Genomic DNA, 20,613 nt, shown 5'->3' on the forward strand with positions numbered 1-20,613 from the left:
CTTTTTGAGAAACCAGATCTCTTCAGGGGAGTGGTAACTTTTAGGGCAGAGCTGCTCAGGTGGTCAGTGGGCAGGTACCAGCAGGTTGCTCCAGGCATGTGACTATATAAAAACGTTTGACATTTTTTTTTGGGGGGGGGGGAGAAATAAATAAAATAAAACGTTTGGCACTTTGGATGCCCTCATCTTCTGGCTTGTTCTTGTTTTAGGAATCACTGTTTGCCCTGATAACGGGAGAGATGATTCCGTTAGGTGTCCCGTGGTCACTCAGCCTCATGGTATCCTGCAAATGTTTCTGCAAAGCCCGCTGCTCACTTGAAATGCTAATTTGAAAGACCACACACCCGGGCAGGGCCGTGTTCTCGGCGCCTTGGTGCGGAGCATCCCCGTGCTGCCAGCCGGCCTCCTGAGTGCGAATACTTCTAATACATCAGAGAGTCGCGCACTCCGGAGGGCTGGGATCAAGCTCCAAAATCCATGTGACGTAGACCTGGGTTGAAGAGTGTGCCAGGCTTGGAGCAGAGGCAAATGCAGCTCGTGCGCTCTCCTCTCTCTCGCTCTCTCCCTCCTCTCTCTCTTTTTATATATCCCATTGCTTTAACCATTTTTCAGCTTGAGCCTTTTAAATTTTTTTTTTTATTTTTATTTTTTTTTTGCAAATCAGCCCTAGCAGCCTAACTGCCTCCGCGGACCTGCCCCCTCGCAGGGAGCCCGGCACCTGAAGTCCCGCGGGCTGCACTGCGCGCCGGCGCGCATCCCCGCGCTCCTCGCAGCCAGACTTGCGCGCCCCCCCGCGCGCCCTGGGCTGACCCCCCGGGCTGGGAGAGGCCAGATTCCCAGGGGAGGCCCGGGGAGCCCCTTCGCAATTCCCCGGGGGGGGAAGAGGGGTGCCCAGCGAGCCCCCGGGAGCGCCCCCCGCCCCAGCAGGTGCGTGGCCGTGGGGACCCGGCGGGAGCCTAACGCGGCGCTCAGGGAGCCGGTGCACCCCGTCGGCCCCCCCGCAGCTCCCCAGGGGACCTCGCCTGCTGTCGCTGCCCGCAGGAGCCCCTGGAGCATCGCAGGCTGCCCTGGGCGTCCCCGCAGCCGCGGTGGGGCGGGGAGAGGGGCCCTAACCTGACCGCGGGGAGCGCGCGGGGGTTAGGGACGCAGCGCAGGCGGCCGCGGGCAGGTGTCCATGGCCAACTTGGGCCCGTGCTCCCGGTTCCCGGCTGATGAGACGCGTCCCTCGCCGGGGTCGCAGGGAAGAGCTCCGCCAAGGTAAGGGGGCTGCGCGGGCCGGGCTGCGTCGCCCCAGTCGTCCGCAGGGAAAGTTAGGGACCCCGGGGCCGGTCTGCACTGCAGCAGGCACCTGGCTGCGGGCGAGGCCGGGGGTGCGGGGGTGCAGGGTCCCCCCGCCTGGCACCCGCGCAGGACCCAGGGGGACACCGGAGCAGGCCCCCCTGCTCCCTCCCCCAGGCTGGTTAGGGACCTCAAGAAGTGTGCGGGGCTGAGGTGGCTGTGACCGGGTTGCAGGGGGTGGGGGCTGCACAGGAAAAGCTTCCAAGTTAAAGGAGATGGGAAGAGAGGGTTTGCGGAGGAGAGAGCGAGGGTTTTGTGCAGCTTTCTGCTTTCCCGGGGACCCCGGGCTCCCTCCGGGTGGGTGAAAGGCTTTAGGGCTGATCCCTGACTGTTGGAATAGTGTCCATTTAGGAATTAAAATCTCAATGGTAAAGTTTCTGGTGTAGCTGTTCACAGACACACAGAGACACACACACAAGCCGAAAAGGCATTATTAGTGTTGATTTATAGTTCTTGCACAAGGGACCGAGTTCTTTCATGAAATAGATGAACAAAAAAGGAAAGAGAAATTGGCTTCTTTCTAGAATGCTTATTATTTTATTATTATTATTATTATTATTATTTTGGAAGGACACTTCTTCAATAAGGGATTAGGTGTTTGCTGAAACGTTGGCTTTTATGTTTGAGGTTGCTCTTTGTCACCAAACTGAAGTGAATGGAGGCGAAGCTTGATTGTGCACAGTTTAGGGCAATTATCTAGGTAATTAGGATGAGCCAGTCCACATTATTTCCTCTCCACCTGTCTTTCCCATGAGTTCGTTAAGAATATCCGGAGAGAATGGAGGAATTGTTTTCGCTTTTCAAAGTTAGGTTTAATTATCTGGACTTTTTCTTTTCTACTTTACTTTGCACCTATAATCTAACGGTTTTAGCCCATATTATGGTAAATTTCTGTGTATTCAAGAATAATAAAGTAATTCTATCACTATAATTATAAACGATGGGTTGATTTGCCCCCTAAGCCTGTGAGTGAATGATAGCAATCACTTAGCCCGTTATAATGTAGTACTTCAACATGATTTTCAAATGATGAAACATTATTTAAAGTATAGGCACATGTCATTATAATACACAACTGAATTTCAATAACTAATCTCTTATGCTAAGACATAATCTAAATATCTAATAAGTATCTAGCTGCTTTCCTGTAAAGACTCATAGTGGTATCTATAGTGGTATCTTGAATGTGCTTTGTAGAATGAGCACTCATATTTCATGAAATGGTGATTCCACCTTCCTCCTATGGGTATCCTGAGATGTAACATTTCACAAAGATGTCAAAACACTCTTTATCTTAATTGGCCATCCTTCTGAAATTCCCTAGAGAGCTTTTCAGGCTGATGTCGATGTTACTACTTCTCTCACAGGAATATAATATTTTCAGGATACCCATAGGCATTGACATGAACCTGCTGGTTGTCTGTATGTTTTTAGCCAAAGCTTGAAGACATTTATCTACCTCTGTTGCATTGAAACTTCTGTTTTCTCCAGGGAGTTGGTTTCTCAGCTGATTTGAAGAACCTGAGAGAAATGTGTTGACTACAGTTCATTGCTACTGGGTTTGGGGCTACTCTCTTCTTCTTCTTCTTCTTCTTCTTCTTCTTCTTCTTCTTCTTCTTCTTTCTTCTTCTTCTTTTTGTGACACTGATAAACAGAAAGAGGCAGCATTAACCAAATAAGGCCACATTTGCAATCCCCACGCTTGTACATTGCTTAAACTATCTCCTTTGTATAGACTATCCTTGGGCCAAGTTCACAACTGATGGTGGTGAACTTATTATCCTACCCAATAATCTTTTATTGGAAGCACTTTCTTGATGTATATGGCCAATGAAAGATGTGGTATAGTAGAATAAAACATTTACGCCTAAAAAATGAAGGCAATTGTGGCTCTTATTCAAAAAGTTATACCTAAAGGTTTTAAAGGGGTTTTATCATTGTAGATGTTGTCTTCATTTGCATTATACAGGCTGAAAAGAAAAAGGAAAGGGAGAAAATCTTGGGTACAATTGAGAATTAGGAGCAATAGCACCTGAATCCTCAATCAGATTTCCCTTTTTGTTTTTCTTCCTTCACTTATTATATTATCCCCAAGTGCCACCTTACCTCTAGATTCTATATTGAATCCCATTTTTCATTTATTTGACAGTAATTTATTCCCTCTGTGAGATCAGAAAGCATCTTATAGGATAAACTCACTTAGAGTAGACAGTTTCAAAATTCAAACCAAAAAGTCTGTTAAAACTTTCCTTATGATTTATAACCTGCTTTTCAGTATGTGGTAGTTTCAATAAAAGACACTGGCAGAGGCAGTGTCTTACAGGTTTTCTAGATACCGAACAGCTGGGATACAAACTTTGAGTGTATGGTTTTATAATCATTAGGTCAAAATGATAACATCGAGGTTGTTATCCCCAATTCTCCAAAGGGGAGATGCGGGCAAGGAGAGGATAGGTAACTGAAGCGAGGGCAGGCCGAAGTTAGTGGACCCCTGATTGACGCTTAGATCGCGCTGTGTTGAAAGATCCTAATATTTATGCTCTACTTTGTTATCACCTAGTATGTGGTGACCCTTTCCGATGTTTGACATGACACTCGTGAATATTTTAAGACGATTGAGAAGATAGTACAGCTTAATTATATTACCTACAAAATAGTTTAACTCTTGGTTTACTCAAAATAAGTGACTTCATAAATTCCGCAACTGCCACTGTTTGAAACGAGCATGTTTTGTTCTCTTTGGTTCTAAAAGAGGTCAGTGCACAAGCGTTTGCATCAAGCTGACTCTGATTACTGTGAACAGATAAAGCTCTCTACTATATGGATAATCAGCACTGAAATGTAGTATCAAGAGGAGTAGATATACTCTCACAATAAAATCAAATTATAAAGTAGAGATATGAATTCAATGCCACTTACTCGAAATGAGATTAAAAGGAAGTTAAGGAGAATTCATGTTCATGGCAAAAGACATTCACAATATTAGAAAAGATAAAGGAACTAACAGTTGGAATTGAATGTTGGAAAGTGGGCTAAAAAGATTAATACTTAAAGGTACAGAAGTATGTTTGCTCTACCGACTTCATATAAACCTTCCTGGGTGTACACAGAGGTTTGCTACAGCTACTGTTGCTGATTTGTGACAATATTATCCAAACCATTTTTTTTTCCCAGTCTATGTCAAAAAGGAAGAGGTCTTACAAAACCTGGAAAATCTATCATGATTAGCTGTCGTATCCAAGGATGTACTGAGATGGTTACTGGAAGTTAGTTAGGTAGCATAGTTATAAAATATCATTTATTATGCTCCAACATGTTCTCAAACTTTTAAAAAGTTAACGGTGTAGCAGATATTGTGAATAATGGTTGCAATAATGATTAGAAACACGATCAATAAATATATATGTGTATAATATCCAACTCCCAGCCTACTTACTTTCCATTCTCTAGGGGTTATTTTTGGCAAGTGATTGGCCTATCCTAGTTGTGTATAAGAATAACAGAAAAACTAAGTATATATAGTTAATCTCCTTTATTACTATCCCCCCAAAATAAACATAATCTGTAAAAAAAAAAAAAGCAGTATTGCAGAGAAGTCTGTTATGTTCATGATGCATACATAGGTCTCTCCATCCAGAAAATATGCCTGTGTCTAGGCCCCCACTTAGGCACAGTAGATTTGACTTGGAGATGTTAAGACAATCTTCTCTAGGATGACCCATGGTTACCGTGTGGATTACAAAAGAACCATGCCAGGACAGGATACTCTTGATTAGATAATAAATACCTGACTTGGTGACCTTTAATATGAAATTAATATGTATAACAGCAGTTGACGGGCAAGAGCAGACCTTGGAAAACACAGAGATGGTAGCCTGCAGAAACCATGAGTAAGCTGACGTCATGAGGTGGGTAGGAAGGAAAGAAGAGCTTAATTCCCTTAGGTCGGTTAAAAGAGACGCATGTGCTGAGTCACCATAATGGCTAAGCACAGGAAAGAAAGCCTCTCCCTTGTGGAAGGGCAACGAGTCTGCGTCATCCTACGACGTGATCATTCAGACACACCATGCAGTGGTGAGGCATTTTCCTGTTTTCCACACTTTCCTCTGTGGTTGCGGAACCATTTACTAACGTAAGCTGAGTAAATCTTTATTTCTTGCAAACTAAAAGATTGTAACTGGCCCCACATCCTAAGTATTCATGGTCTCAGTAGGAAATGCACAAGGGCAAAAATCTGTAGTGGCTGTAAGTACAGGTTCTGGATTCAACCACCAACAGGTTCAAATGACCACTTGAAGGTACTTCCTGGCTCTGTGACCTGGGACAAATCAGTAAAGGTGTTTACACTTTGTTTTTTTGTGGTTTTTAAGATGGATCTAATGATAGTATTGTAATCCTGTAGCACTGCTGTGTGAAATAAAGGAGATAATTCGTATCATGTAATGACTCAGGTGATCAGGAAATTATAGTTATTATAAACAAGAAACCTTGTTATGAGTCCCTCACTTTATCTGTCAAGTGGGGGAAAATTAGGGATATTATCTCTCCTTAGCAACAATGCACACTTGGACCTGACCAGAAGCTCCTGGAACCACTTCTTGACACTGCATTTATATCAGTATTTGGATTTTAGGAACATGTAATTTTTTTCTATTGGATTTAGACAGATGAGTGGATGTTTCTTGAAAGAAAATAATTCGGTAGACAGTTTATAGAAAACCTTTTGTCAATGGTTGTTTGCATGCACAAAACCAGAGCTGAATAGTAGAGCATAAAGATATTGTTGGGGTGCAAAACTGGAAATTTTTCCTCTTTCATCTTTTGCAGAAGCTTATTGACTCCTTGTTTAAATGAGAAACCTAATTCATGTTGCATTTTTTTTATTATGAGCATAATAAATATTTGGTGGAATATTTTTTAAATGTTTTGAAGATGATTATCTAAATGTTTATTTCCAGAGAGACTCAAATTTATTTTCTCTTCTCCATGAACTCATCCATATTTTACTATGGGATTTTAATCTTCTAGTTATAAATGTTAAAATTGCATATATATGCAAAAATATTCCAAATTTTGCATATTGATTTCGATTGATTCAAATAAGAAGCATAGTGAAACTATAGTTTTTGCAAAGGAATTCATTGTTTTCCGTCCTCCAAAGCCACACATTGTTGTATTTTTGGCATATATAGGAATCAATGTCTATGTGTCTTACAACAGCAGCTTCCTGGTCTCATATCTAAAGTATTGATTTAATAGGTCTGAGAGAGAATCCAATAAACAGTTTTGACATATGAAGGTTATTGTGATAAAATCAGAGTGTATAGGAATGTGGCCTAATTACTGGGTTTTAAAATTTTTTCCAGGTAATCCTAATATTCAGACAAAGTTGAGGGTTACTGTTACAGATCAGCAACTCCAAACTTGAATGGGCATGAAGATTATCTGGGGCTCTTGGTCAAGTGGTTTTTGGAGCATTACCTTAGACTATGCATTTCTAACAACCTTCCAGAGATACCAGTGCTGCTGACTGGTGAGAAGTGCTGTTCTCATTCTGGCCGCACTCTGCCCTATGGTTCCCCAGGGGGTACATTTTCAAGGCCCTAACATAAGACATGACTTACAGCTCAGTTTACCTGGGTCACAGGTTGATGAAACTTCTCAAGAAACTCTTTCCATTGCAGAAGGGTGATGAAGGGTCAAAATTTAGACTTTTTAAAAAATCTGTTATCAATTCCCACTTACCTACTCTGGAAATAGAATGATTGTGTGTTTTAGAAAGCAACACATCTAGGTAAGCATTGCAAGTACTTAATTATTTTCAGTTAAGGTAATTGTTGGGGGGTAATTGTTGCTTTTCATTTCCACTTACCAGTGCATAGAAATTTTTGGATTTAGCCCTACCTAGGATAACTCCATACTAGAGTTCCAAAGTTATTGGAGAATTCTGACTTCTTGGACTGCATTTGAGTTCTCTTCATCCTAGGAACGCGGTCCTGAGGCTTCATTATTTATCAGTTCCACTTTCTTCTCTCCCCAAACTAAGATGGAAAGGATATTGATTTCAGCTCTCTCTTCTATTTAACCTTTTTTTTTTTCTATTTCCACCTGCAACATTTTCTTTGTGTTGCTCAAATCTACAAAACTTTAAGGGAAATATCATATTTCATTAGTTTAGACACACATTTTAGCTAATTGATATTATCATTTTAAAATTACAAACCTGCCCATTGAATTCCCTATTAATCCTCTCTATTTTTTCCTTCCAGAATGTTTGACATTGCATTAACCATACACCTGTTCATTTATCTCCCCTCTCACATTAAACATGAGAATGTAATGTCCACAAAGGCAAGGTTTTTGTTTCTTTTGTTCATAGCTGCAACCCAGTGCCTAGAATAGTGCCCGGTGTAGAGTAGATTCTCAGAAAATATCTATTGAACAAAGAATCTATGGGCATTCTAAATGAATCAATGAATTACGTGGCCCATGTGTCAGGACTGAGTCAAGTACATAAATAGCCATGGTTGTGCTTTTGCTTAGGACTGTAAGATTCGAGCACATTTCCCATTTCGCAAAAAGCTTACCTTCATGCATTTAATTGACTCCATCACTATTGTGTACCTCTTAAGTGTCAGATGCTTGGCCAGGTGCTAGGGACAGATGTTGATGAGCCCCAGTTCCTGTTCACATTTTGTTCTTCTTGTTGGGGAGATGGGGAGTCAGATGAGAGAAAGGGCAGTTACAATATTCTCTGGTGTTCAATCATGGAAAATACGTACAGGGTGTTATCAATCACGGATTAGCTACTGACTTAACTCGGAGGGACCATAGGATACTTCTGAGAAGTTATCTGAGCTGTACATTGAAGGACACCTGGCATTTAGACAAAGAGGCAGGGATGTAAGCTCCTATAATCATAGCAGTTATACTATGTGCAAAAGTGCAGAGATGTGATAGGAGAATCCCTACCACCGTCCAGGACCACATTAAGTTCATATAACATGACAGAGTAATGCTGTACGTGTGAGAAGAGGCAACTTCACATCTGCCTTATGTAAGGAGTTTAAACCTCAACCCAGAAACAGTGGGATCCCGTTAAAGCATTTGAGAAAAGGGGAGACAGATATATGGGTGCTCTATTCTGAATCTTGCATTTTATTTTTTACTACTTCAAGCTGCATTACATGTATGTGTGTGTATATATAATATGTATGCGTGTTTATGTATATATATATAGTATGTACGTATATGTATAAACAAATTAGACATGAAAATGAAAAACAAAACAAAAATACACCAGAGGAGAAAATTCCTTTTTGGTGGGACTCCAGGGAGAAAGAGTAAGACACTCTTAAAATGCTGTGCCAAGGATTATGAAAGTTCAGAGGTTGGAACCAAAGAAGGGGTTGAAGGAGGGGAGATTCGGCCAACTATGTATCCCTATGTGACTTGTTGGGACTCTATTACATGATTCGGTGAACCCATTTATTTCAGTTTCAGAGTTTGGGGAAAATGGCAGCCTACGGATGGCCATCTCTGCTAGTACTGACATGGAAAAATGTTCACCTTGTCTTTCCTCCAGACTCTAATCTGACAGCAAAGGCCACCTTCTCGCCTCTACCCGTGGGTAATCACACTCAAGATGAACTGTTCAAACCTTATGTCACTCATATCCTCAGGAGGACAACATTTTGACCCTTCCATTTCAGAAGTAGAATGCGAGGTGTTGCTCTGGCAGAAACTGCCTCTTTCCTACCGTACTTGATGTCGTTAACGGTGGCTGAAATTAAATAGGCGCTACCTTTAATTGCAGATGTTTTCTCTTACCACCCTCTTACCACCAAAAGAGCACCCCCTCCCTTTCTTTTTCTTTACTGCTCACCTGACATTTAGCACGTTTTGCCTGATGATGGGTCCTTCAGTGGGACTATCCGCTCTGTGAAGATAGAAACATCATTTTGTTCATTGTTGAAGCCCCAGGACCTAGATTATGGACTATGATATAGTTCGTACCTATACATCATAGGAAGGAAATAAAGAAGGAAGAAATGGAGGAAAGGGAGAGGGGGATCAAAACATCTTCCCATCTTGACCCCCCAAACCTTCTTATTCTCTCTGCACAGTCTCAGTAAGTGACCCTGTAACCTCTCCAGTGGGCCACGTTAAAACCCGAGCTCTCGTCTTTGCCTTTCGGCATCTCCCACCCTCCGTATCCAGTCTAGTTCTTTCAAGTCTGCCATCTAAATCTCTCTCACATGGATTTTCACCTTTGCCTCTCCAGGGTTCAGCCACCTTCATCTGTGACTTGCTTGTGGCCTCTATGTTACACTTTCCTTTCATAAAGTAATGCCCCTTACCGCCAGAATACTGACCTCTCTAAATACAAACTTGATCTTATTATCCCTGTGGTAAAAGCTTCCCTTGTGATGTCCCATCTCTTTTAGGATATAATTCAAGCCTTCATGAGGCATCCGTTTGCATGCAGGGTCTGGATGCTGCATCCTCTCTAGTCTTGCCCAACGTCCACCAGTCTCTTCTTCAGCCGTCTTTTGTTCCCTCAACCTTGAGGTTTCATGGTTTCTGCCTGACATATTAATTTGACTTTTTGCCTGGCTTAATGTCTTGACCCTCAGAACAGAAGATGGCACTTCCTCCAAACACTTTTCGGCCGCTAGCAGTCTGGTTAAATGTCCCTCCTATCAATTTCCATCACACACTCTATGCCCCTTTCTCTCCAATCACGGAAACTCATTCCATCATTTAATAGGACTGAATTCCAAACTCTGATGGCAGGCTCTCTGCCTGTCCCGGTCACTCCTGTATTCCTGGGGACAGACACGAACGTACACAAAGCATTTGGGAAATGCTGAATTCAAAAACAGTCATTTATTCCTAAGCTTGTCCCTTCCACTTGGGCGCTTAAATTCCTGCCATTCTGAATAGAATTGTGCTCCTCTATGTCACCTCTGCAAAATGTCAACAACAACAACAACAACGACGACAACAAAAAACACAAAAATATGGTAACAACTAGGTTAATTCAAAAACTTGCCATGCCTGGAAACCCTGAAATTTGTTTAATGCATTTCGTACATTTTATCCACCTTGTGGACTATGTAGATATCTTATCCTATAATGAACAGCAAAAATTGTTCACACACGTTTGGTAAAGGTCACCTATTTTCAATCAGCACCTTTCTGTGTAATAACTGGGTGACATTTCTCATCCATTTGTGTGTGATCAATGAACATGCGTATTCTAACTCAGAAGTCTGTTCTCTTTCAAAGTACCCCTCATATATCTTCTTATTTCATAACGAGATGGTATTTAGTGCAGGGAAATTATACTAACTCTTATTCTCAGGGCTTTTGATCTTTCTTTAGAGGACAATAACTGGTAGGACAAACAATAGAAATGGCCTATGCTGGAGAATCAGTAGTCAAAAAGCACACCCAGAATAGATATTCTTTGGTGACTTACGTTTAAGGAATAATTACACTGGTATATTTAATATTACTGTAATTAAACTGTACTTTATTACTTGTCTTTTAGATGAGGTGAGGTGAAACGCTCTAAAAATCAATACGGAGTAAACAACAATATTAATTCTGGAAAATATTTCTTTCGTAGATACTCAGAGGCAATCTTCCTTGGAACCATAATCCTCAAAAAAGAAATCACAGTCCTTGCAGAAACAGTTTAGGTCATCTGGGTCTAGGTCTCTGGATTTTTCTTAAAGATTTCAACAAGGCACAAATGACATTTTAAATAGCTTGTCAGGAAAGAAAGTGATTTTTAATGCAGATCCACCAAATATAATGTTTTTTATCAGTGCTCCCAAAGGCAAACATCTGAAAGGCAGAGAAAAACATAATACCAAGATAAATGTTGTGAATACTGTCTAAAGAGGAACATAATATTCAGATAATAGAGAAATATCTCTTGTCAGGAAAAAAAAAAAAGAAGAGTAAACAGGTTTAATATCCCACAATTCTATAATTTACTCAGAAGTATAATTAGACATTGGGATTTTTTTCCCCTTACCAGATGCTAAGCCAATTTATTTTTAAGACATTTTAGGGAAAAATCCCCAAAAAACAACCAAAAAAAAAAAAAGACCCATTTATGTTCTGATCAGCAGACATGGGGAAAGGAGCCCAGCAGAGTTAAGCAGCAGGGGATGCAAAGTTAACAAAAAACTCTCAGGCAAAGTAATGAAAGTATTACACCGATTCCTTCAAAGATGTTGTGTAGCGATGTTTTATGTTGCTCTTGGTCTTGGTCAACATATCGACTTATGAGGTTGCCGGCTCCTATTTCCCACTACTCCGTTCGAGACTTTCTTAGTCCATATTTTTACAGATTTTATTTATTTATTCAAGAGAGACACAGAGAGAGAGAGGCAGAGACACAGGCAGAGGGAGAAGCAGGCTCCTGGAGGGGAGCACAACGCGGGACTCGATCCCAGGACCCTGGGATCATGACCTGAGCCGAAGGCAGACGCTCAACCACTGAGCCACTCAGGTGCCCCTTAATCTAGTTTTTATGGGCTCTTGGGTTATCAGCTCCTCATGACAAGGTAGCCACACACCTGTAGACCTAGAGAGTCTTTACTGTCTTTTGTTTGTGTGTGTTTGGTGGCACTATTCTACTCTAGAAGTTTGGTGATTGGTATGAATAACAGCAGTAAAATGAAAATGTTTTGCTTCTCAAAGTCACTCATTCATTTTTGGAGGAAACTGGGGAAAAAAATCCCTCATTTTAAACAAAATTCTCTATTCATAGGTACCATACTCCTCAGAACCATATAAATCAAATATTGATCCTTTGATATTCAGTTTGTCCTAAAAAGTGAGACTATAAATTAATGAGCAAATCAATACGCAAGATAAAATTCTTCTTCCATATGAAAAGCGCCTATTGTATCGAAGGTCCCCGGGCTCTGCATCCTGGCTACTTCATTGCTTCCTCTACAGATAGTATGTGAGGTCACGTACCTCTCTAGTGTCCCCCTTGGATACACAGCAGCTTGAGGTTACTGAGAGACCATTCATTCTCTTTCCTCTGACCCACACCAAATAACCAAAATTAGGCCCCACTTCCCTGCCTGCTTGGTCTCCAAGAAAATTCAACCTTCTCAGGGTTGGTAAACATCTCAAAATGTTGAGGGTTGGTAAGAGGGTGACCCTGTTAGTGTTACACTCACAGAAATGTTAAATAGGTTTTGCCATCCAAGAGAGGAAATTCCAGAATGAGAAACATTTCTGTTCTCCTGGAGTCATTACTAATGAAAATAAAAGACACCTTTGAAAAAAATCAGCCTTGAGACTTGAGTAAGAGCTACTTGCTGGACACAGCAGAATTGTGACAGTGAGGTAGCAATAAAAACTAGAATTTCCATAGGTCCTGCAAGTACTTAAGTCTGACAAGAGCATGACAACACATGCAAATGGAAAAAGCTCAGCATTGAGGCTGCCAGGCATAATTCAAAAAGCAAAAACATTTTGTTGGGCATTATGCTCTTTTAGTGTTAGTTGTGATTCGTATATAAAAATAAAAAATACTGAAGAATGTCAGAAGTGCCTCTTTGTCGTGTTTTCCACTAGGTAAATTGTCAGATAACATAACTATCATCTGTATACCATGCTCACAAAAGGTGTTCATTTGGTGTGCAAGATGCATTTGAAGCCTAATTTCAAACATATTAATAATTATATAGAATGAGGACATCTCAGTGGCTCGTTAGTTAAGCCTCTGCCTTTGGCCTGGGTCATGATCTTGGGGTCCTGGGATCAGCTCCGCATTGGGCTTCCCATTCGATGAGGAATCTGCTTCTCCTTCTTCCTCTGCCCCTCCTCCTTGCTTCTTCTCTCTCTCTCTCTCTCTCTCTCTCTCTCAAATGAATAAATAAACATCTTTAAAAAATAATTATATAGAATGAAAGTAATAAAAATGTCATAGAATTATTCACTTAGGCAACATCATGAGTGCTTTTTTTTTTTTTTTTTTGAGGTGGAGGGTTAGCAGAGAATGGGACCCTTCTAAGGTGCTAGAAATAAGCAGTTTCATGTGAATAGTGATTACATGGATAGATAGGTAGGTAGACAGACACATACATAGTGAAATATATAAAAAAATAAATAAATTATCTATGCTACATGGTTAGTTAATAATTTTTTTAAAGATTTTATTTATTCACTAATGAGAGACACACACAGAGAGAGAGGCAGAGACATAGGCAGAGGGAGAAGCAGGCTCCATGCAGGGAGCCCCATGTGGGACTCGATCTCAGGACTCCAGGATCACACCCTGGGCTGGAGGCAGACACCAAACCCCTAAGCCACCCACGCATCCCAGGAATTTTGTTATGATTATAAATAATCTTGTATTTTTTTCTTTTCAAATATGATGGAGGCTGACTTTTATTATGACAGAAATAATACTTATTTTCTTGGGTTATTTTTGTCATAATGAATTTTATCCTGCCAATTTGCAAGTGAAGAGCACCATGCACAGTCTTTTATAGTCTTCAAACTAACTGCGCAGAAATACGTAAAAAAAGAAAAGAACAAGTGTGTAAGAATTTTCTGCAAGAAGCACACAAATTCATTAATCAGAAGATCCATGTTTGTTTTGATAGCTTATGAATTTTAAAGGTAATGATTTTGTGTACAAGGAGGTCATCTTGGGAGAGTCTGAAGCAGAAATGAAATAATTGCCCCAAACTTTTTACTGTACAGATGTATTTTAGCAAGAAGTGATAATAACATCATAATTTTAGATGAGGACTCTGTAATAAGGGCACTTTCCGGATACATGATTTCATAAAAAGCAATAAAAGCCAATTTAGAATAAAACAGAAGAATTGCCTAAACAGACAAAACTGCTGAAATCTACCTCTTGTCCCAAGTATCTCCCTGGAGCATTCGGATAAAATCTACACTTCCCAGTATTATTTCCACCCTTTAATCTGGGGGTACTAAGGGCACTAGTGCTAGAAATGCAAGTAGCGGGATGCTTGGGTGGCTCAGTGGGTTAAGCATCTGACTCTAGATTTCGTCCCAGCTCACGGTCCCAGGGTGGTGAGATCCAGCCCTGCGTCTGTCGGGCTCAACATTCAGCAGGGAGTCTGCTGGAGATTCTCTCTCTCCCTCTGCCCCCCCCCCCACTAAAATCATTAAATACATCTTTAAAAATACAGAAATGCAACTAGCTCTTCCATACTAATCAACGCCTCACCATAGTATGTTTTCATCTCATTGGTGTTGAGAAAAATGGGACTGATGCACTCTGAACACCAAGCGTCGGCGGAAAGAAGCAAGGTCTATTGTGTGAGATAAAGGGAGAGAGGACCCAACAAGGACCTACAGTGTGTCCCAAAGGCACTGGTACATAACCCGAGGGAGAGAGCAGGGCAGAGGACCCCGGGAAGGGGCACAGAGACTCCTAACCGAGGCTCTGTGAGGAGTTGTTCCAGCCGGATCTGCAGGTTGGAGTAGATTCCCTTATTCCTTTTTGCAGATCTCCATTTTTATGGGCACCTGTAAGATTTTGGAAGCTGGGATCCCTGGGTGGCGCAGCGGTTTGGTGCCTGCCTTTGGCTCGGGGCACGATCCTGGAGACCTGGGATCAAATCAAATCCCATGTCGTGCTCCCTGCATGGAGCCTGCTTCTCCCTCTGCCTGTGTCTCTGCCTCTCTCTCTCTCTCTCTCTCTCTCTCTCTCTGGGACTATCATAAATTAAAAAAAAAAAAAAAAGATTTTGGAAGCTGTATAAAGCCTTCTACATACTTGAGGTCAATTCAAGCAACCGTAGATGTGGCTTGCCTACCAGTTGCTACCTGGAAAGGAGCCCTACACTACAGACAGTAATAGAGAAAATTCTAATTTTTCCTTAAAAATATGTGTATATACATATAGCCTATGTACGTGAAAGTACAGGTATATATATACATACACACATATGGATGCATATATGTACTTTTATTCATTCAATATGTATATATTTAAATGAATATATATAATGTTTGTTTAATATTTGAATATTTGAAAAAATATATATATATATTTAGACACACTGTTTCCCCAAGACTTCTGGAATATAATGTTCAAAGTGAGATGTGGCATGATCTTATTTATGTTATTTAATTCCATCTAGACATCTAGAGTTAAATCATGTCATGAATGAATAGTTCTCTTATTAATAAAAGGTTAATGCTGAGAAAATGTGATTAAGTGTGTGGGGGAGGGAGAGAAGGAGAGAGGAAGAGAGAGAGAGAGAGAGACAGAGAGACAGAGGAAGAGAGAAATGCCACGCAGAAAAAAGGGGTATTTTATCCCCAGACTTTTATTCCCTCATAATGAGCTAAATTCAGGAACAAGGGGAAAAAAAATACTGGTGGAACATTCTCCATTTTGCAGAGAATTATGGAAAAATAGAAATCTTCACAAGAAAGAAATCTGGTGGCATTGGAGTAAGAGTCAGGGGACCTTTTCCTTCTTTGTGTGTAAGAGGCATAAATCACACATTTTAATATTCCATCTTTGGTGGTTTGAGGATTAAGTGAGACAAAGTGTGGGAAAGTACCTACCATGGTACCTGGTGGACAGTGATGGCTCAAGGAAACAACAATTGTTTGTCCTTTGCCTTGCCCAACCTCAAGGGGCTCACCAAGAAGCACCACCAGGACTACGAAGTGCACCTGGAAGGTGTCGTGATGTGAACTGAACATAATGGGACTTTCAAGGTCAACAGATGGAAATTTCAATCTGACTCGATGACTTACTCCTTGTGCAGCTTTAGGTGATTTTCTTCACTTTTCTTTCTCGAGCATACCGATGATATTCATGACCTCAGAGGCGGTTCTGTAGTGAGATGGCGTAACACACGAGCTTAGCAAGGTGTCGGGCCTGGAGCAAGCGCGCTGCTGCTGTAGATGTTATTATTATATGAACTGGATGGCCCAGGTCCCCATATTTCGCTGGCATTCCCCATTTATTCTCTCAAGCTCTCTAGGTTTCAGGGTTATTAGGATCTTTACCCATGACCCCAGCTCCCACATTGATAGCCCCAGGGTCTCTAATAATTTCGAGCTAAGAAAGCCGTCATTTGCCCAGAGGATGAAAAATTAACTTTTGTTGAGACTGGTGGCAGCTCAAACATCTAGGCCTGAGATCGTCAAAGACCATCTGGTTCTCATCAGTACTGCCTTTGTGGTGGCGCAGGACCCACCGCCTTGATACTCAAGTCTCCCTGGGCTGTTTGTGAAAGCTCCCAAGGTGCTCACTCTTGCTCTCAGAAACTAGATTCTTGGTTTCCCCCGTCTGACCTCCTGCCTCTGCCAGGCAAGACCCCTACTGCTGATATCTCTTGGGAGACCCAAGAGGAAAGGAAAAGGAAAAAAAAAAGGGCACCTTTTTTTTTTTAATGTGGTCACACAGCCCCAACTCCTCTGGGCAACAGAGTCCCCTGTCCTAGTCTCCACTGCTCACAGGTTTGCAGTTACAGGGAAAGAACACTGCCCTTGCCTTTATCTTTTCTTACCTACAGCCTGAGCATGGGCTTTTCTTTAAGCCACACAGCACTTGCAGACCAAATGGCAAGTTTTTCATAGAGCAAAGAAATAATGGTAGGGAGTAAGATCTAGAAGACAGAAAAACAACAACAACAACAAAAAAAGTGGCAGGCAGCACGTCAACTCTCAAGCCCACAGGCCTGGTACCGGAATGTGTCATCTCTCTTAACCTCTGCTTGTCATCGGCCAAAGGTCAGCTTTCTTTTCCCAACTGGACTGCGTTCAAGTGGCTCTTCTGGCACAGAGGCCAGGACGTGGCTCCAGCAAAGGGTCAGAGACATCACTCCAGGCCCCGTCCTGGGTCTGATTGATTTCGGAACCCTCACTTTCATTTCCAGATTCTAACCTGTGTGAGAATGTCCACTGATCTCAGTGTAAAGCAAACAAAACAAAAAAAAAAACTTCTTTACTTCCACCCACTGAGCTATTCTTAATAGAAAAAGTAGAAGAAAATAATCCCGTCTAAATTCATTCTGTATTAACAATTCTTGAATGACGTCTTGTGCGGGCTGCCGTTTGTCTAAGAAGTGGAACTGGATTAGCCTAGGCTGTTGGCTCTTTTGCAGGGAAACGGTGCAGTGGAGTCTGATGGTCCATTCAATAATCCTCCTGGGTCTTTGCTCCTGGAAGACAATACATGGACAATCATACAAACATGGGTCTCCCCGAGAATTTGCCTAACAAATTTGGCTGCTTAAAGACATTCGTACACAAAGCAGCAACCTGAAAAAAAAAAAGTAACTCTAATCCCAAATACCAGAAAGATTTTTACCTTCTTGTTCTAAGTGATGCACATTCAAGAAGTCGGTTGACATCCATCGCAAAGTAGAATACTGACCTACAGGTCTCTCTTGAATCCACTTGTAATCTTCGATGCTTGGGAAAGTGGCCAAGAAAAAGAAGGAATGAGTATATGTGGTTGAAAGCGTAAAGGAAATGGAAGTTTTCCCATCATCTAACACTTACGGCTTCAGAAAACACTACATTGGAATTTGTTTTCAACCGATTTACCCCCTGACATCTCTTTTTTGCTCTTGTTCAGAATTCTGAATGTGCTTTCTCCAAGAAACGCCAGGCCCCAAATTTGGGAAGGCACAATACCTTTAGTTCACGTTGGACGTCCTACGTGCAAATTGGCAAGAACATTAAAGTATTCAAAGCCAAACCAAAGACCCCTATGTACGACTCGAACTTATGAGTCTGATGAGCCAAAACACGTTTGTCAAACGTACCATTTTGCCCAGCAGGCGTATTGGAAGGATGAGTACCTACCTTCTGTACTGTCCTGTAGGGTAACTTTCCCCTACACTTCCTCCCTGTAGTGTGGTTCTCTGTTTTACTTCTTAACTCCCTGACCCTATAGCCCCATCTGCATAGTTGCTGTTTCTCTCTTAGAGTCAGGCCTTCATTCTTTTAGGGACTCAGGCTCCTTGTCAATACCCTGGCCTCCAGTCTCTCCCCAGCTATGATCCTTGTAACCTTGCCGCTTTCTAATGTGGGATATGAGGCCACGTCCTCAGCTTCTCCCATTCCCTTCCTGTCTGGCCATCCCTTTCCCTGTGCAGTGCTCTTTAGTCATTGTGAATCATCCGCAGCCACGCGAGGGAGCACGTCTGTGCACCTGCCCGAGAACACACACGTGGCCTGAATAGCATCTTTGTCCTCTGTGCTGTCCATGGTGCTTACAGTATGCCTGCTCTTCTTTTTTTTTTAAGATTTTATTTATTTATTCATGATAGAATAAATTCATGACATACACAAAGAGATAGAGAGAGAGGCAGAGACACAGGCAGAGGGAGAAGCAGGCTCCACGCAGGGAGCCTGACGTGGGACTCGATCCCGGGTCTCCAGGATCAGGCCCTGGGCTGAAGGCCGCGCTAAGCCGCTGAGCCACCCGGGCTGCCCTGCACTTCTCCTTCTTAGCCTGTGCGCCTCCATCACGTTCCCGGCTAATCCCCGTTCTCTCTTGGAAACTCAGACCTGCCATCACTTTCACCAGGAAGCTCTTCTTCGTCCGCAGCCGTCAGCCTAATTCGACTGTTTGACTACAGGGGCCTCATTACTTATTGCTTCCTAATTTTCTCTTTGTGGCTTTGTGTCACCTGATAGATTATAAACTCTGTGCAGGCTCAGACTATGTCTTAAGTAGGCTGAAACCTCAGGGTTTTGTGCTCTGTTTGTCACGTATTAACCCTTGAGTACTGATTCTGTAACACACGAACACATGGATGAAGGAAGATATTCTTTAGGGACTGTTGATACATATGATACCACGTTGTAAGTGCTGAGTAATGACTTTGGGGACCTCTCCCACCTATAGTCGTTGGCTACATGTTTTGGCCCTTTTGAATGATACCATCTTATGCTTCATAGATTTAATAGTGGAGTCTCTTGTATGTCAGAAAACTGGGCTAGATCCAGGGTAATGATGAGCTCAAATAATCAGCAAACACCGTAGACAGGTACAAGTGGGGAAAGTGCTCTCTGAAAGAGACGTGAGTGGTGCTGTGAGATATAGAAAGGAAGGGCCTGGCCTGGGTTAAAGCCAAAAGAAGCCTTCTTGGAAGGACCAGTGTCTGAACAGGGATCTGAGGATGTGTTGTTAACTAGATGGAGATGGAAGGAAGATGGTGCCAGGCCGAGGGAAGAGATGCTTCATCCAAAAGCAAGTGGGACGTTGGTGTGCTCAAAAGGTGGAGAGGCATGGGGTGGGCGGAGCAGACGTGGAGGGGCGCAGCTCCATGAGAGGAGGCTGTGACGGTGTGGGAGAGAGAGGCTTGGAAACGGGGCAGGAATGGGGGAGGAAAACTCTTATGTTACTTTAGAAAAATACCAGGAGTCCCCCCACATTGTGGTGATGGAGAGAAACGGGCATGACCATGACGACTGAGTTTTGGAGCTGGGCTGGGGGCGGGGGCGGGGGGAGGTGGACCTTCACTAAGGGCTGGTCAGGCGGGTCAGCTTCTGTGAGGGAAGGAGCTACCTGTGAGTAGAGGAGAGATCTGACCCGTCTGCTTTGAACTGTTGATTTTGGGGGACTTTTAGCACCAGAGTTGCCCCATAGGACCTTCTGGGAATCACAGATGTGGGCAGGATGTGAAGAGAGATGAGAGAAGAACTCACGGTCCAACCATAAGAAATTCTAACATTTGTAGTTCTGTAAAGACAAGAGAGGAGAGAGGGGTCATCCTCAGTTTGTTTTTATGCATGTGGTTTTATTATGTTGTAAACTTTGTGGAAAAAAAAGGGAAAAAAAAGGCACCTTTTTTTTAATGTGGTCACACAGCCCCAAAACCATGCAGCAAAGCGGGATCTCTAAAACAAAAGAAAACAAAACAAGCCTCATATATGAATTGAATTGATCATCTAAGAAATCACTACAGGGACGTCTGGGTGGCTCAGAGGTTGAGCGTCTGCCTTTGGCTCAGGGCATGACCCCGGGGTCCTGGGATCGAGTCCCACATCAGGCTCCCTGCAGGGAACCTGCTTCTCCCTCTGCCTGTGTCTCTGCCTCTCTCTCTGTGCCTCTCATGAATAACTAAATAAAATCTTTAATAATAATTAAAAAAATCACTACAAAATCTGATTAAGAAATGAAAATTATACATCTATACACAGTGTCATTTTTTTAAAAGTACGTTCATTCTGGGGGAGAAGCGAGAGGTATTTTTGTTTTTTAAGTAATACTTTGATTTT

General features: G+C 42.3%; 1 protein-coding gene across 7 annotated transcripts in view; it reads left to right on the forward strand.

Annotated features, from left to right (window-relative positions):
- Nucleotides 1-20,613, forward strand: part of CDH12 (cadherin 12) — a 972,572-nt gene that overhangs the window by 602,046 nt on the left and 349,913 nt on the right. The window contains exon 1 of one of the 7 annotated variants that reach the window (XM_072757168.1): nt 932-1,257. The exons of the other annotated variants lie outside the window; for them this stretch is intronic. The gene's annotated coding sequence lies outside the window, so the exon portion shown is untranslated. Of the gene's footprint in view, nt 1-931; nt 1,258-20,613 lie in introns of those variants that run through there. 7 annotated transcript variants of the gene reach the window in all.

The sequence above is a fragment of the Vulpes vulpes genome, chromosome 4 (genome assembly GCF_048418805.1).
Source record: "Vulpes vulpes isolate BD-2025 chromosome 4, VulVul3, whole genome shotgun sequence".
Taxonomy (NCBI): domain Eukaryota; kingdom Metazoa; phylum Chordata; class Mammalia; order Carnivora; family Canidae; genus Vulpes; species Vulpes vulpes.